This window comes from Vombatus ursinus, unplaced genomic scaffold (genome assembly GCF_900497805.2).
Source record: "Vombatus ursinus unplaced genomic scaffold, bare-nosed wombat genome assembly UNPS02014798.1, whole genome shotgun sequence".
NCBI lineage: Eukaryota > Metazoa > Chordata > Mammalia > Diprotodontia > Vombatidae > Vombatus > Vombatus ursinus.
The window spans coordinates 8637963-8657432 of NW_020954576.1; the positions used below are offsets into that span (position 1 = coordinate 8637963).

General features: G+C 38.1%; 1 protein-coding gene across 1 annotated transcript in view; it reads left to right on the forward strand.

Annotated features, from left to right (window-relative positions):
- Positions 1 to 19470, forward strand: part of LOC114049970 (putative thiamine transporter SLC35F3) — a 527549-nt gene that overhangs the window by 343788 nt on the left and 164291 nt on the right. The window lies entirely within an intron of this gene.

The window sequence follows — 19470 nt, forward strand, 5'->3', positions numbered from 1 at the left end:
AAATTCAAGTATCATGGAGCCACAGTCAGGCCAACAAGAGATTTAGTGGCTTCTACATTAAAGGATAGGAGGGCTTAGAATATGGTATTTCATAGAGGAAAAGAAGTCTACAGCTCTACAGAGCTCAAAGAATTACAACCAAGAATCACCTGCCCAGCAAAACTTGAGTATAATCTTCAGGGGGGAAATGGAAATTCAACAAAATAGAGGACTTTCAAGCATTCTTGATGAAAAGACCAGTACAGAATAGAACATTTGATTTTCAAATACAAAACTGAAGGTAAACAGGATAAAAACAAAATAAAAAGGTAAACAGGAAAGAGAAATCATAAGGGACTCAATAAGGTTAAACTGTTTACATTCCTACATGAGAAGATGATACTTGTAACTCATGAGAACTTTCTCATTATTAGGGCAGTTAGAAGGAGTATATATAGATAGAAGGCACAGATGTGAGTTGAATATGAAGGGATGATTTCTAAAAATAATTAAGGGGTCAGAGAGGAATGTACTGGATGAAAGGGAAAAGAAGAGATAGAATGGGGTAAATTATCTCACATAGAAGAGGTTGAAAGAAGCCTTTACAGTGAAGGGGAAGATAAGGGATATGGGGGGAGAGAATGAACCTTATTCTCATCAGAATTAGCTCAAAGAAGGAATAACACACACACTCAGTTGGGTATAGAAATCTATCTTATCCTACAATAAAGTAGGAGGGAAAAGGAATAAGAGAAGGGAGGTGTATTATAGAAGGAAGGACAGATTTGGGAAGGAGGTAGAAATAAAACACTTTTGAGGAGGGACAGGGTGAAAGGAGAGAGAATAGAATAAACAGGGCAGGAGGGAAATAGGGTGGAAGGAAATACAGTTAGCAATAGCTAATTAGTAACTGTTTTAATAACACTAACTAACTAACTGTGAAAAAATTGAAGCAAGTTTCTCTTATAAAAGACTCATTTCCCAAACATATAGATAACTGTCAAATTTATAAAAATAAGAGCCATTCCCCAATTGCTAAATGATCAATAATATGAACAGTTTTCAGACAAAGCAATCAAAGCTATCTATAGTCATATTTTTAAAATGATCCAATTCACTATTGATTGGAGAAATGCAAATTAAAACAATTCTGAGGTACTATCTCATACCCATTAGATTGGCTAATAGGGCAGAAAAGGAAAATGACACATGGTGGAGGAGATGTGGGAAAAAATGAGATATCAGTGCACTATTGGTAGAGTTGTGAACTAATTCAACCATTCTGTAGAGCAATTTGAAACTATGCCCAAAAGGCTATAAAACCATGCATTCCTTTTGATGTAACAATACCACTACTAGCTCTATATCCCAAAGAGATAAAAAACAAAAGGGAAAAGGACCTATATTTATAGCAGTTCTTTTTGGGGCAAAGAATAGAAAATTGAGGGGATGCCTCAACAATCTTTGAGCAAATCTGGGGAAAAAAAGATAAAGAGAGGGAGAAAAAGGAAGTTGTTAATGGACAGTTAATTTCTAATAATTTGAGCCAACCCAAAATGAAATGATTGCTTCAAGAAGTACTGAATTCCAGGGCAGCTAGGTGGCGCAGTAGAAAGAGCACCAGCGCTGAAGTCGGGAGTACCTGAGTTCAAATCTGGCCTCAGACCAAACACTTGACACTTACTAGCTGTGTGACCTTGGGCAAGTCACTTAACCTCAACTACCTTTTAAAAAAAAACAAAAACAAAAACAAACAAACAAAAAAAAAAGAAAAGAAATACTAAATTCCCCAATGTGGATGTCATAAAGAAGATACTGGATGACTATTTGTCAGAGAGGGGCAGCTAGGTGGTGCCATGGATAGAGTGCTCAGCCTGGAGTGGGGAAGAATAATCTTCCTAAATTCAAATCTGACCACAGACACTTACTAGCTATGTGACCCTGGGAAAGTGACTTAACCTTGTTGCTTGTAAAATGAGCTGGAGGAGGAAATGGCAAATCATTTCAATACCTTTGCCAAGAAAATCCTAAATGAAGTCATAAAGAGTTGGACATGACTGAAAAATGACTGAACAAGTTGTCCAGGACATTATAGAACAAATTCCTGACCAGATAAGCCTTGGACTAGATGATCTCAGATGTCCTTTTAAACTCTTAAGTTACTATGGTTCTGTGACCATGGTAGGTTTTGGACCTAGCACATTCCATATGGATTTTTCCTTATGTACATGTGGCCTTTTCTATCCCTATGGGAAATAGTTCTGGAAGCATGTCCCTGGAGTACCCATGTTTAGCATTACGTTATACCCCTTTATATTTATAAAGAGCTTTAGAGTTATATTTGTTAGTTACATGCCCTTGTAGTGCAATGACATGATGAGTCATAGCAGCAAAGAGATCAATTTGAGCTCAACATTTTTTAAAAAATCCCTAATAATGAGAACCATCAAAAAGTGAAATGGGACTGCCTCAGGAAATGTTGAGTCCTTTAAAATCCCTTTTTACCTATGATTTTAAAAAAACTATATTGTTCTATCTAAAGTTTCAGGGCAAACTCATAACAAAGTTAGTATTCCTGGGCTTGGCTAGCCAATTAGTCCACCTCTGAGCTAAAAAGAAGCACAAACCACATAATCCCTAATGACAAAGATGAAAGGAACTTTAGGAAGTTGCTTAGTTGTTCTGGATGCAGGTGGGACAGGACCAAGGATGTGCTGGATAGATCCAACTTTAAAAGGCTTGGATTGTTCAGTCTTCAGTATGAGCAGAAATGTGCAATCACAACAAATAAAGACTTGATTTATTGTTGTTGGTTGTCTAAACTTCAGAAAGTGTTAATAATGCAGATTAAACTTAGGTGTGTATCCATACTTCTTTTTCCTGCAGAGTAAAATTGTTAAACATTTCCCAAAACAGCCCTGTATTGCACTATAAACATTGCTTTAGCTCAGGAGAAGTGCATTAGAAGCTCAGAGAATGAAGTCATCACTGAGGTCTAGTGACTGTAGTCTAATAATGATGATGATAATAATAATAATAACAATAATAATAACCTTTAAGGTTTATAAAGTGCTTTATATCCATTATCTTGTTTAAACTTACCAAGATTCCTGTGTGGATCCTTGTGGGCTGCAAATTGCCTTAGAAAACCACAAATAAGCATTAACTATGTCTTTTTTTAATTTTTATTTAGTTTGGTAAACATTTACCAATTACATCTTACTCTAGTTGAAGGTCATCAGTTTGACACCTCTGACCTAGAGCATCCTGGCTGTAGGTCTACCCTTAATAATCATTAGGCAAAGACATTCTCTCCCCTTTCTCACCCAATTACTCCAATACCAAATCAACCCTGACACCCTGATCTCACAGAGTTATTTGGATGCATTTGGCACTTACCTTGGTAGCTGTGTCCACAACTCCCATTTTGTTGGTTGCTAGGTGCAAGAATAGACCAGTTGGCTCAGGAAGCAAAAAGTTATCAGCCTGGACATGTTTGCCATCCCATGCTACACAGACAGGAATGTTGAAGGCAGAATCCCCACCCTCAGCTTCTGTGTTCTTGGCAACACTTCACTCTGAACAGATGTGATTCTTGTTCTAATAGGATGCAGTTTCTAGCAGCTGTCCAGGCTCTGTGGTTTAGGGTCTGTGGAGGTCCCATGAGGAGGAGGGAAACACATCTCCTAGAGTCTAATTAACTGATGTCCAAGTGACTCTCTAGGCATTCTGAACCCACTTTGACATTCTCCTCATCTAGTCACTCATTTATTCCAAACGTAGCCCTCTCCAAAAGAAAGTGGAAGGAGAGAGAGAGAGAGAGAAAGAGAGAGAGAGAGAGAGAGAGAGAGAGAGAGAGAGAGAGAGAGAGAGTGAGAATGAACAGACATATCTTATGGACAAAAGTTTCACATAGTAGCATGATGAAAAAAATAGGTTAGTCACACAATACCTGGGAAAGACTGAAAAAGTTATTTTGCTATCTTGCGTAGTTATCTGTACTTGGAAGTATGTGGAGAGTCTATGAATTATTCTTTCCAGATGTAGAAGGCAAGCTGTCCGGTGCCTGAGAACCAATTTCTTTGTGATCATTATGTTCGTTTTGGAGCATTTTCTCTCCTATTGAAAATACAAATGCTGTACCATGGTGAAAGCTGATGGATGGTGAAGACCTGTTTATCAGTTAAAAATCCATTTGTTGGTTCCTGCAGCTGATCTAGGTGATTTCTGGTCATTTAACACACTGCTTGCCACCAAAACAATGCCTTGGGGTTGGATTTTTGTTTATTTTATCTTGTTTTGGGGGTTTGTTGTTGTTTTACTATTTATTACTGTGAAGAACTGTGGGACTATGTTGATATTGCAAAACAGTGAATAAAATAAAGTCGTCTGCGCTTTGAATATTGAACCTAATGAAATTAGCTTCATTTTTGCTCTTAATCTTTTAGTTAAATAGATCCAGTAAAGCTCTCTATGTGTTTTTGCTCTGACTGTGCCTTAAATTAAAGTAGGATATTGCCAGGAATTTGAGCAGAAGATATTCGTGAAAGGTTAGGTTCTTACAGAATCTCCTGTGAGTCAGTGGCAATACTCTTACATGGGTTTAAAATCTCATAGAATAGATAGAACATTAAAGCTGAATTGGGCTTTAGAAATCATCTGTTCTAACACTAACCCAAATTCAGCTCAGTTCCTGATTTGCCAGACTGCTTTGCCACCTCTGCTCAGGTGGAGATGCCACCATTCCTGAAGCTTTGTCCTCTGATTGGTTAGTTCCTCTTTGGAACCTCCCTTTGAGGAAGCACCCATGCCATCCATGCTCACTTCTAACCAGGTACAGCTCCTGATTCTCTGATTCAGTTCCTTTTCTTTTCTTTTTTTTGTTATTTTTATTATCTGACCTACTAGAATGCAAGCTCTTTGAGAACAATGACTGTCTTTCTTTTTGTTTATATTTGTATTCTCAGAGTTTAGAACAGTATCTAGTCCATAGTACACATTTAGAAAGTGCTTTATCCAATCTAATCTAATCTTAATTTTACAGATGGAGGAATAGAAGCCTAGAGAGGAGAAATAATTTACTGAGAAGTTCAAAATTTGCAAAAGGATTTAATTATTTTTTAGGCATGGGGGCTATTATTTTGTTTCCCCAAGACTTCTATGAAGACTCACCCACCACTTGTGCATGACAACAAGATCCTATCATTATTTGTGTATCAGCCTCTTAACCTCATGTTCTTCTCTACACCTTTGTCAGGATATCCCATCAGAACTAGGCATAGAACTAGGCATCCCGGCATCTAGGATGGAAAAGATCAGAAACTTGATTCTAGTCAGCCCCACAGAATAGAGCATAGGCTGCAGTTCTAAACACAAAAGAAAAGCCAGAGGACTTTGCATAATCTGAGTATACAGTAGTGCAAAATATGAGGCTGATGCTAGGCAATCAGTTCAAAGGCAAGGTAAGAGGTGAGTCACCTAAGCTAAGTGAGTACCAAGCACAATCCAAGAACTACTTGAAAAGTGTTGAAGCAGGCAGGGACAAGGCAGTTGAAAGGTACAAATAATGGGCAACTGGTGGAGGAACAAAGAGGTAAACAGACATCTGTAAATTTTAGCAGCACACATTAGAAACTCAGCTTCTGGCGTTCATGGCTAGGAAATCCAGACACTGGGGATTGTGGGGCGGGGCAAGAGCACTGAGGTTTGTTTGCAAGGGATGAATCAACACTTAGCACAGTGACAGGCACATAAGTGCTTAATAAATGTTCTAGGGACAGCTAGGGGGTGCAGTGGATTGAGCACCAGCCCTGAAGTCAGAAGGACCTGAGTTCAAATCCAGACTCAGATCAAACGCTTGACACTAGCTGTGTGACCCTGGGCAAGTCATTTAACTCCAATTGCCTAAAAAAAAAAATGAAAAATAAAATAAATGTTCTATCTGTCTGTCTGTCTAATTATCAATCCACTGAGGCTAGTTTACCAGTTAGAACAGAAAACCCGACTTGTTGAACTCTGAAGCTACCGCAACAAGATTCTTCTATCCAATGCCCTTGCTTCATTATCTTCATCAAATTATCATAGAATACTTCATTTTGATCTCTCCTTTGCCATTAACACATACTATCTTCTAAATAAATTGTAAGCTTCTTAAGGGCAGGAACTGTATATACTGGGTTTTTCTCCCATCTTTGTATTCCTGAGCTTAATATGGTGCCTTGAGAGTAGAAGGCCCATATTAAATATTTACCGAATTGCGTAAGGCCAGAATTGTTCCTCAAGTTTGGCAGCTTCTATAGGGAGCTTGTGGATGGAGGGTAATTTGGCACATTACACAGTGTTGAACATAGGAAAAAAGAATTCCGACATTCTCACAGATCATTATAACCCCTTTCCTTATGAGCATATACTGATTTGAGTTTTATGTTTCTATCTCTTTTCTATCTCTCTGTGTCCCTGTCATTGTCTCTATCAATATCTATCTATCCATCTGTCTGTCTGTCTGTCTATCTCACTCTTGTACTCTTTCTTGCTTTTGCTCTCGCTCTCACTTTCATTAACCAACAGTCTATAGCTATGTTCTATTTTAATAGTCATCAGCTAAATATCCATTGAGGATGTCCACAGCCTCAGTGGCATATCCCCGTTTCTTCTCCTTCCTCATCTATGGTTCTGCTTTCATTCTCCTTCTCTTTAGGGATGTGTATGTGTGTATATAAAACTAAACACACTGACTACAAAATAACAAGACATCAAAGTTGAACACAATTTGAAGAATTCATCTAATCAAAGTGGTCTTAACCTGGTCTGTGAATTTAAAAAAAATTGATAAGTGTATTAGTTTGCATTGAAATCCTATGCATTTGAAAAGAGGTCTATAGACTTCAGCAGAATGCCCAAGCAGTCTATGACACATAAGCAATGATTTAGAACCCTTGCTCTACTCTAAGGGGAGCTAAGTGGCTCAGTAAATAGAGTGTTGGGCCTAGAGTGAGGAAAACCTAACTTCAAATCCAGCCTCAAATACTTATTAGCTGTGTGACCCTGGGCAAGTCACTTAACCCTTTAACCCTGTTTGCCTAAGTTTCCTCATCTGTAAAATGATCTGGAGAAGAAAATGGCAAACCACTCCAGAACGTTTGTCAAGAAAACCCCAAATGGGATCATGAAAAGTCAGACAAGACCGAAAATGACTGAACAACAATAACAGGTCTAGTCAAACCTGTTCCTGAGTAAGAACCACCTGTGCAACTTATTTGACAATGATTATCCAGACTTTGCTTGAAGAAGTCCCAGTGATAGGAGCTCACTGCCTCCTCAAGCAGCCCATTCCACTTTGGGGTAATTTTAAGGCTTAGGAACTTTTTCTGCACATGGAACTTAAAGTTCACCCATCTGCCACCCTTCTCTCTCAGCTCTTGCCCTCCAGGGCCAAACAGTAAGTTAAATCCTCCTCTACATATTTGAGAATAGTTATCATGTACCTCCTGAGTCCTCTCTTCTTCTGGTTAAACATCCCTGGCTCCTTCAGTCAGTCCTCATATGGTATGCCCTTACTCCCTCCAACTTTCAATTCTCCAGCTTGTCCATTGTCCCTAAAATGTGGCATTCAGAATTGCACCCAATAACCCTGATATGGCCTGACCAAGGCAGGGTCCAGTGGGACTACTACAATCCTGGGCCTTGATATTTTGCCTCTCTTAATGCAGAATAAGATAGCATTATCATTTTGGGCTTCCACCATTGACTTATATTGAGTTTGTAATCCTTTCAGACCCCCCAGATCTTCTTCATTTAGCTTTTATCTATCCACAAAATGCATTGTGTGCTTTCTGCTATTTGTTTTCTTTACTTAGTCCCATTTTGCTGTTGGAGAATATAATGGTAAAAATGTGAAACTCATCCATTCATCGTAATTTAATTTTATATTATAAGGAGTAGTAATTAAACATCCCTGTCCATTCCCCAACCACAATTAATCCATAAAGGCAGAAATTAAGAAGAATTAGTGATGAGGAATAAAATCATAATTGATGCCAATGTAAAATTTCTAAGCTTTTTGGCTTTAGGTCACCTTATAAAAGTTGCACAATAATTTAGAGAAAACATGAAAAATTGATTTGGTGACTATGAACCTAGTCACCTCAGTCCTCTTTTGACATGAATTATTTTAATAGTTTCTTTGAAGGCTATGAGCCTAATGGTTTTACATGAGATGGCACCAAATGATCCTTAGACTATTCCCTTATAAAGAGGAACATTAAATAAAAATCTGTCACAGTGAACCATCCTTTTGACAGGAAAGTATTAACATTAACACTTTCAGGTAAAGTCTGCCTTCATGAATGAATGAAAAATATTTTAAGTACTTTCTACGATCCAGGCACTGTACTAAGTGCCAGAGGTACAAATTTAAAAAGAGACAGCCTCTGCCCTCAAAGAGTTTATATTCTTACAAAGGAAGAAAACACATAGAGAGACAAGGAAGAGAGCCTTGGTCTTGGGAGTGACAGAGGTGGTAAGTTGATACATAGGGTAGTCATTCGACACACTCTTTCCAGAAACAATGTTATTCGAGATTTGATTACTGTGCTCATAGTAAGAGATGTAGGGAAGCAGGGCAGTAGTGGCAGACAGAAAAAATGTTCAAGATGTGTGGCTGACTAGCTAGATAGGATGAAGAGGTGAAGCCTGGTCCAGTGCTAGGACTGACAGTAGAGGAGTGTCTTAGTCAGACTAGTTCATACTCAGTCATCAATCATCTGGGCTGCGGCCCTAGGAGAGAAGCACCAGTGATGAGTGATGAGTGAATTAACTTCTTCAGAGACTGGGGGACATGGATTCTGGAGGTACATGGTAAAAAAGTGTCAGGTCTGGAATGGCGGGTAGAGCAGGAAAATGGTAACACAGCTGATTGAGATGGGAGAATGAAAATTTTCTCAGAAGCACTTCTCTGGCTTTTTGGTAAATGGGACCTGGGAAGACAATGTTGTACAGTGGAAAGAACGCTGCATTTGCTGACAGAAGAGCTGAATTTGAGTCCTGTTCTACTCACTACCTGTGTGACAATTGGACAAACCTGTCCCTGTGCCTGGGACTCATTTTTCTCATTAGTGAAATGAGGTGGGTTGAACAAGGTGAGTGTTAAGAACCTTTCCTTCTTTTAATTCTGAAGAACAGTTATATTATGGAGAAGGGAAACAGATTTCTGAATGCTGCTGGGTTAGTTCTTTACAGTAAGACTATACTTTGAAATCCCAAAATATCTAATATGTCATGATAAAAGACAAAAAAAAGAAAGGTGGCCCAGTTGATAGAGTGCTGGGCTTAGAATCAGGAATACTCATGCTCATGAATTCAAATCCAGCCTCAGACATTTACTAGCTGTATGACCATGGGCAAGTCACTTAACCTGGTTTGCCTCAGTTTTCTCATCGTAAAAATGATCTGGATAAGGAAATGGCAAACCACTCCAGGCTGTTTGCCGAGAAAACCCCAAATGGGATCACGAAAAGTCAGACACAACAGAAAAACAACTGAACAACAATAACAACCAAAAAAAGAAAACTTTTCTCATTGTTCTATTTAGATTTTTCTGATTTTGTTTGTTTTTAAAAGATGAAATCACCTTTAAGAAATTTAGTGGAAAGAAGCAATATAAGAATAGCCAGGGTTGGGGTGGTGGAGTGGATAGAGCACTGGCCCTAGAGTAAGGAGGACCTGAGTTCAAATCCAGCCTCAGACACTTGACATTTCCTAGCTGTGTGACCCTGGTCAAGTCACTTAACCCTAATTGCCTCACCAAAAAAAAAAAAAAGAAATTAGTCGGGACATAGGTTGTAGAATAGAGATAAAACTCCTGGTTTGTAAATCTCAAAGACAATTTTTATTTCCATTTGAGATGTCTTTTGGACGAGCCACAAAGATGTTAGTAGGCAGAAGGTAAGAAAGGTGAGGTCTCTAATTAGGAGGCCCCTGTTGAGAAAAATTCACAGCAACCTCTTTTTGACTCCAGAGTTAGGAGAATTCTCTGAGATTAGAAGAGAATATTGAGGTGGCAGCTATCACCTTCATGTTTTAAAGTAGTCAAGAAGAAGTTTGGGAAAATGATAATCAGCCAGTAACTAAGGCTAAATCCTGGGGCAGCCTCATAGGTGAGTCAAAAATGTAGTTAAGCTTTGTTTGATAGCAGCAATGTTTAGTGACATAGGTTCTGATCTGTTATTTTTATTTTTGCTCCAGCATGTATATACTATTATTAATAAGAAGAAATGAAGGGTTAAAATAAAAAATCAAATCAACAAATACTGATTTCCTTTTCAGATTTAGGGAGGCAAAAGAGACATTCAAAGGAAAGTGATTAGGCCCACTTGGCTCTATTAGAATCTCAGCATAAGGAGAAATAGAAAGGGAAACAGTGCAATGCAGTTAAAAAAGAAAAAAAAAGTATTGTTTAAAAAAAAGCACTATATTTAGAGTCCAGAGACCTGGGTTCAAATTCTGACTCTGACACTCATCTGGTATGTAATACCTGAGACAAGTCACTTAATCTATTTAATAACCTTTAGTTTGCTTGGTTGTACTATGTCCTAGAGAAACAAAATCTTTGTAAAGAAAGTGCTCTATAAATCTTAAAGTATTAAAGTAGTGGCAGCTAGTTGGTGCAGTTGATAGAGTGCTGAGCCTCAAGTCAGGGAGACCTGAGTTCAAATGTGGCCTGATTTATTAGCTCTGTGACTGGTGAAGTCAAGCAACCTCTGCCTGTCTCAGTTTCCTGAGCTATAAAGTGGGATGATTATACTACCTGAACCCCCGTGTTATTGTGAGATTCAAATAAGATTGTATTTGAAAAGTGCCTAGCACAATGTCTGCCTGGAACATAATAAGTTCTCCTGTATAAATGTAAGCCCTAGGGCTGGGGACAGATCATGGAGGGCTTGGGTTTGGATTTTATTTTGTAGATAGTAGGGAGCAGTTAAAGGTTTTTGACAAAGCAATGGCAACTCAAACAATGTTTTGGGAAGGCTTAGCTGACAAAAACGTGGAAGATGAATCAGAATGAGAAAAGCACAGAAAGAGAGAGATCAGTTATTGGTCTAATCATTACACAGTAAGGTCCTTAACACTGTGGTAACCAAAAAGAAAGGAGGTATATGAACAGTTTCCTAAAGGAGCACTTGATAATATGTAGTGATTAATTGAATATAGGAGTTGAGGCAGAATTCTAAATCAAAGATTGTCAAAATTTCAAGACTAGCAAACTTGGAAAATCTTGATGTTATTAACAATGAAAAAAAGACAATCAAAAGAGTTAGCTTGTGAGAGAGATAAGGATTAACAGTTCACTTTTAAACATGCCTAGCTCCAAGTAATGGTGGCACATAGAAATGGAAATATCTAGCACACATTATGAAATACAAAAAAAAAATAAAGTCAGAACTAGAAAAGTGGAATTGAGAGTAATTCACATAGAAGTAATCGTCAAAACCACGAGAGTAGATGGTTTCTCCAGGAAAAAAAAATAGAAGAAAAGAGAAGGGTTCTAAAGACTGAGTCTTGGAAAACTCCTACATTTAAGTAGAAGAAGGAACATGAGCTGTCAAAGGAGATAGAGTAGAAGTCAAAAATTAAGGTAGTATGCCATGCTGGAAGGTGGGAGAAAAGAGAATCTCAAGAAAGAAGGGAAAGTCAGCAGTGTCAAATGATTCAGAGTAGTCAAAAAAAAAAAGACTGAGAAAAAACATTGACTTTGGCAAAGGAGTCACTGATGACATTTAATGGCAAAGTTTCAGTTAAACAGAGGGAGCAGAATTGGAATTTAAAGAGAAAATTTAGAGAGCAAATGAATGGTCATTGATTGGGGGGAGGGAGCATGGAAGAAGATCCCTGAAAGAGGGAAATGGCATGCAGTGTCTTCAGGGGAAATTTCTATTAGGGCAGGAGGATTATAGATGTCAAGCTGAAAGTGATCACAGATTCAGAGCTGGAAGGGACCATTGAGACCATCTAGTCAACCCCCGCATTTTACAGATAAGAAAATTGAGACCCAAGGAGGGGTCTCATCATCCAGTTCCACACACATAGTAAGCATCTGAGGCAGTATTTCAACCCAGATCCTCTAACCTCAGAGCTAGTGCTTTTCCAACTATACCATGATGCATCCCTTAGGGAAGAGAATATGAAACAATGCATGCAAAATACACTACAAGTCTTAAAGCACTATATAAATATCAGTCATTATTATTATTATTACCTTAATGATTTTATTTTTGTAGAAATTTCATTAATGAGTAGATCGTAATTCATATGCCTACTTCCCTCAGTTATTGAGGCTTGAGGCATGCCTATTATTTAAATCCCTATTCTACCACCTCTTCTCAATTGAAACTGAAATCTTTAAAAACTAGAAGGGGCCATAGAAATAATTTAGTTTACACACACTCCAACTTTACAGATGATAAAATTGAGACTCAGATCAAATGGTTTGTTATACAAGGACCAGGACTTAAATCTCTTGTCCCCTTTGGTCAGAAATCCCAATCTCTCTTAGAAGCATGTCAAGCTTCAGAGACATTTATCCATTCTGTCTGTGAGCCATATCTATACATTTAGATGACACCTATCTTACAGTGAACTGAATTGAATTGAAAAAGAGATATGGCTTTTGGTTTCATGATTTGTATAAATTAAAGCAGTGACCAATTCAACTCAATCCACTATTGTGAAATAAAATTCTAAAATGTTCTAGGTTCACCATCCTGAAGTATTTTGTAATATTTTGGCTTTGTATCCAAATGAATAGCTCCAGCTGTAAAATGCTGAAATATAAAATGGTTAGGAATTTAGGGCTGTGAGATAAAATGTCAAGATACAGATCTACTAGTTGAGAAAATAGGGAATCTATAAAAATTGATATTTTCCTAAGAATTAAGTAATATTCAGAATTCAATGGTACGTAAGATGTGAGAAAAATAGAAAAAGAGATAATTTCAATATTGCATCATCACCACATTCAACCTTTCAATGTACATTCATTCATTTCTTCTCTGTCTCAGTCTCTCTGTCTCTGTCTCTGTGTGTGTGTTTGTCTCTCTGTGTCACTGTCTCTGACTCTGTCTGTCTCTGTCCCTGTGTCTCTGTCTCTCTCTCTGTGTCTCTCTCTAATCTTAAATTATCATTGCTATCTCTGGATTTGGGAGAAGGGGTACAGGGGAATTTGGAGGTGGGTGCTGTATATGTGATTGCCATTGTAAAAAACAATTTATGTCATTAGTTAACCTCTCTGGCCTCAGTTCCTCATCTGTAAAATGAGGGACTTAAATTTGATAGTATCTAAGGTAGCTTCCATCTCTAATTTCATGATCCTATAGTGTATTTTTGTACTTATATTTAAATTTAATGAATGTTCTGTGAAACTTACTTAGATGGTTTGGCATTTTAAGAACAGTCCTATAGAGGCTACATCCTCCAGAACAGTGGACTCCATGTGGTATAATCTGTGCAAAGGCAGGAGACTGAATTCTGAATTCAGAGAAGAGCTAATTATGCATGGTAAAGAACAAGAAGGCTGGTCCACAGAATGCATGAAGACATATAATATATAATAAGACTGATTGGATATTAGTGGCAGGTGGGGGGAAGGGAAGAGAAAGAGGGAGAGAGAGAGAAAGAGAACTAAACAAAAGCAATGAGTTTTTTACAAATTTTTACAAATGTTGAGTTCAAGATGACTGTAGGAAATAGAGGTGGAAATATGCACTCACGAGACATAGTAAAGCTGAATATATAGGTTTTGGAGTTATGTGTATAGAGAAAATAATTGAATCATTGGGAATTTAATGAGAGAGAAGGATGTAAAGACAAAGGAGAGAAGAGGACACAGGAAAGAGTCTTTAGGGAAAACCCATAATTAAGGGATAATGATCTAGCAAAGACTGAAAAGGAAGAGTCAGATGTGAAATAAGAGAATCAAGAGAAGGTCAAGGGAGTAAAAAGCATCCAAGAATTAGTTGTGATCAGTTTTTCTTTGTGATCTTTGCACATTGCCCTTTATACAGTCAGATTCACAAAACCACTGAATATCAGAGCTGGAGAACTTAGAAATCTTCTGTCTAAACCCCTCATTTTATAGATCAATCAACTATTCAATCAACAAGTATTTATTTGTAAACTCAGGACTTAGCACAGTGCTTGACACATTTTAAGTACTTAATAAACATTTTTTTTAATTTGTTCAAATGATGAAACAATACCAGAGGGTCTGAGTGATTTTCCCAAGGTTACTTTACTAATGAGTAGCAGAGCCAAGATTAGAACTTGGATCTTTTCACTCCCAGGTCTTTCTAATTTAGTCCAATGGCATTTTCTAGTATATTTCACAGAATGCTCATTGCTACCACATAATCGTCACACCCTGTGAGGATTTTTCAGTCCAAAAATCGGTTTATAATATTTCATTGCATAATTGTCACATGATATAATTCTATTCCACACACCGCTTAAAAGGTAAACAGAGCAGCAATGTATTCACCAGTGGCATATGGATATACATTTATCTCTTGCACATTTTGAGCCTGTGAGCCTAGAATTCTCAGCACACATGCATTGTCAGTATATTTCCTAAAGCCAACTTGTGTGGTTTGTTTAGAGAGCTGCAGTACTAATGGTACTGTTGTTCAACCCAAAGAAGAGCTGTAGGTCAAGGGGATTGAGCAGGCAAGCAAAGCTGCCATGGGTAAGTCACGTGACACGGTAAGACTTGCACCTTCTCACTCTAGCTAAACTGTATAGTTCCTCTGCCAATGATACAGTTTAGTAATAAATTATTTTTAAGTAATACGGGCACAGTTTTTTTAAAAGATTCACATAATGGTTGCACACCATTTTTTTTGCAAGAAAAAATTGTCCTAGAATCTATGACAATTATGCAGTGAAATATGGTATTGTCTTTAGCTTGAAGAATTCCATAAAACAAACTGCCTGAGGTGAGCATCTCATCCCCTCTTTGTGTACACAAGGAAATCATGACAGCATTGTCAAGTTAGTGTCTCAGTGTTTCAGGGCAATTTAATGGCAAACTGGGGAAGAGAAGTTTATAAGACATGTGATGCAATAGATGGAAGGGAATGGAGAACTGGAAATACGCATCTTTTTCCTTATTCTGTCACTGTTCTTCTTTAACTTATTACTTAACTTCCTGTGTCTCAGCTTCTGAATCATTATCAACAAAATAGTGATGATGCCCTTCTTCCCCTTCCTCTAAAAGTGTTGAAATAACATTTTCATGTTTATTTCACTCCAAGAGCGATTATGTATGATCTCTTTATTTGATGACACTGTACACTGTTCCTCTTAGTTGGTTCATGTGTTCAACCTGTTGTTTGGAGAAAATTTGCTATAATAATTATATTGGTATTATTTGTAAAAAACAAAAAAACAAAAAAAAAGATTCTCAGGAGTGCTTTCTCTTGTTCATTCTATGTAGACAGCAGATTGTTATTAGCTTATAAGCATATAATTAAACCCAATGGTTACCATTTGAGTATGTAATTATAGTTGAATAGTTGTGATCGTCAGTTTTGCTTGATGTTGTGTCCTTATGAAATTGCTTTTTATTTCTTGTTTGTGTTGACTGTTTGCAAAGTGTGACACTCTCTGTGATATTTAACTGTACTGAGCAGTCAGAATTGTTAAGCATTGTGTTGTGTCAAGTCCTTGAGAGACTGGCTTAAACAGATCCTGCCTACCTGGCACTGCTGCAAACAAGCCTGGTCTCTCTGCCTGGTACAGTTTCCTCTCTGTCTCCCCTGGTGTGAAAGCAGTTGAAGCTGTGTTACAGGGTGCTTGACAGCATTCCTTCAATTCACCTTCCCTGTAGCTGCTATGTTTCAGCTTACCATCTCTTTGGGTATCCTGCTGTCTTCCCTTCTCTATTCATATTCAGTCCAACAATGTTCCTGGAGAAGCAAGCGTTGCTCCATGCTGCTAGCCTGGCAGTTTTCCAGGACTTCACAGATGATTGGCTCAGTTGGTTGGTGAGCTGTTCTATTGTGGTCAAGATTATGAGTTTAAACCCTAAAAGGGTAAATTAGTTTCCTCCAGGAAAAAAAAAAAAAGTTCCATGGCCTCTGACTTCATCCCTCATCCTGGCTAATTATTTAGTAAATGTAGATGCTTGTTGAGCCCATCACAATAGCACCTAGATGTGAAGATGTGGAAATATTAATATAACCAATATATACAATGGTGGAAAATACTCAAATTTTGGGAAATAGCATTAGATCGGTAGTAGTTTCTTTGTCAATATAATGGATCGTAAGATTTAAAGAAAGAAAGAAATTGTTCCAGGCACTGTGCTAAGTGCTTTACAAATATTATCTCATTTGATCTTTCCAACCATTCTGGGATCTGGGTGCTATTATTATCCCGATTTCACAGTTGAAGTGACTTATCCCCAGTCACATAGCTAGTTAGTTTCTGATCCTGGCTTTGAATTCTGGACTTCCTCACTCCAGGTCCAGTGCTGTATCCATTGTACCAAGTAGCTGCCTCATTTAAAGCTGGAAGGGACCTTAGAGAACCATACAGTGATCGTCTCACACATGAGAAAGCCAAGCCTCACAGAGGTCGAGATCATATGGAGGTCAAGTGACTTCCATAAAGTCCCAGAGATAGCAAAGCCAGGATTTAAACCCAAGTCTTTGGATTCCAAATCTAGTTAGCTCTCTTTTCACAGCACCAGAAGCAAAGAGAGGGCACATATATATCACAAAATGGAGATACATAAAATTTTTTATGTTTATTATAAGTAATAACATAAAATCAAGGATATGTATGAACAGAAAAGGTAAACTGATTATGTAACAGAAATGGGGAATAAGAGACTACCCACTCTAAATGAAAAGGATCAATGCATTTGGTAGATACTCTATAGAAAATCTACAGAAAGAAGTGGGTAAGAATCACATACAATATAAAGGCATGGAGAAGTTGCTACCTGCTCAATGGAAGTATCAGTACTGATGAGAACTGATATCCATCAAAGTAGAAAGGTAGATTGGCAACCTGCTCTCCTATTATTTAATGTAGCATCTTGCATACCATATGTGCTTAAAAATTATTTGTTGGTAAGGATAAAATTAGAAATATTATATTCCAAGGAAAAGAGGGGAAGGAGGTATGTAAGGGAAAATTTAGTCAGTAAAACAAAAGAAGATATCAATAAAATATACTTAAAAGAGAAATACTTTATTAAATAATATTGGAAATCAAGTGTTCCCATGGGGGCGAGGGACAACAGTTTCCATATGTTTGGTATGAATTCATTTTTATTTAATTTTGCTTTGGATTTAATTTTTTTAAAGAGAAGAAAATAATTTGACAACCATATTGAATAAAAATGAAAAGCTGTTTTTATATTCTTGGAATTTTAAAAAAGACTCCTATGGCCAACCTGAAAATATTATTCATTTTTAGAAAAATCATTTGTCATTTCAATGTGTTTACACACACACACACACACACACACATACACATACACACACATACACATTAGTGGCTTGGGTTACAATTGAGTTGAAATGCACTTCAGGGTGACAACTAAGTTAAAAATCCTGAATGATTTTAATGGAAATATTGGCACATGCTAAATAGTATAGCTATGGAAATTGTAAGGCAAAACAAAACCTCAGGTGAATTATGGGTAATGTCTACACTGGGAATAGTTCAGGGGCGTTGGGTAGAGGGAGGGCCTGAAAAGCGTTCTCTTTTGGTAAAAGTTTGCTTTTTTTAGGTCCTGATCTAAAAGGCTTAGAGAAACAGCAAAGCTTCTGGGAACTCGACATGGGGCCATGATTCTTATCCCTCCTGCTGCCACTGGCCTGACTGCCTTACCTTGGCCAAACCACATGGCCAGTCTAAAGCTCAGTGTTTGCATCTCTACAATAGGTTCCAAAATGCCCAGGGCTTCAAAATCCCTAGACATGAGAATGAATGAAATAACACTAGGAGAACTTGGACAACACAAGCATCCCTTGCTCCTCTCTTAACATGCTGGGATAATAGCAAAGCACTTTGTAATCACAACACTGGTGTCTCAGGAGTCTTGATGCAGTTTTAAGCTTTAACACCTTAAAATGAGGCAAGGTGATAAGGATAGTTGGACTTGTCAATTTTAAGCTTTAAGAGTTTTTAACTGTACTAAAACTTTTGGGACTCTGAAAACATGTTTAATCTGGGCACTCAATACTTATCTATGCATGCTGATACAATAATAAAATCACTGTCATCTAATAGTAGCTAACATTTATATAGCTCCTTAAGGTTTGCAAAGTTTTACCCACGTTAACTCATTTGATCCTCACAACAAGTCTGTGAGGTAGGTTCTTATTATCTTCATTTTACAGATAAGAAAACTGAGACACAGAAAAGTTAAGTGACTTGCTGAGGGTCACACAGCTAGTAAGTACCTGAGGCAAGACTTCTTGACTCCAAAGTCCCTTGCTTTATCCACTACAGAACCTACCAGCCTGTAAATCTTTGGCTAGCAGCTTGAAGACCTCTGAACGGAGGTGGTTGGTCACAAAATCTCTCTTACTCACTTGGCAAGCAATTGTAACAGGAAGCTCATACCTGAGGAGCTTTCACATGGAGAGTGGGACTCCTTGGGAAGAACTTAGGGAACAGAGGTGGGTTTCAGCTCAGACCCTCTCTCTACTTCTCTGTTCTCCCAGCTTCTTGTATTTGTTATTGCCCTTGACTCTCTGGAAGAGAACTTTATACAGAATAAGAAATGATAATGTACCACCGTTAGTCCTAAAGAAGGTCCTATGAACCTACAGTTTCATTTCCTTTGTATTCTCCTGTGAGATGTGATTTCAGGAATTTGCTTGAAGTATTGCTCACTCTACTAATCCCAAGTTGAAACTCTGTTTATCTATCTATTTATCTACCTATCTAGCAGCAGCAAAGTCACCTGGCTTAAATATTTGAAATAATAGATGTCCACCACCACCCCATTGGTGGACTGATCCCCTTTGAAAATTGGTCTGGGAGCGCTTGAGAAACTGCCACTCTCTTGTACAGAGATGGTGACAGGGGTGGGGTGGGGAACGCTCCCGCCCCTGTAAGGTTGCTTCCTCCTCCTTCTACAGAACCCAGAGCCTCAGGGTCACTGGGCTGGATATATACTTGCTCCTAAATGCCTGGGGTGGAGCAGGTGAGGCTGTGGGGTTGGAGTGAAGAGTGATTTGCCTGTGACGTTGTGGTTTACAGCAACCTTAAAGTAGGAGATTGTGTGACTGTGTGTGTGAGAGAGAGTGTGTACGTGTGTGAGAGCCCAAGGAGGAGCTGCTGTGCTGTTGCTGCAGCGAGAACAGTCAGGGTATCCAAAACAGGCAGCAGAGGGACGAGAGAGAAGAGAGAAGAAAGAGAGAAGAGGAGGGGGAGGAGAGAGAGAGAGAGAGAGAGAGAGAGAGAGAGAGAGAGAGAGAG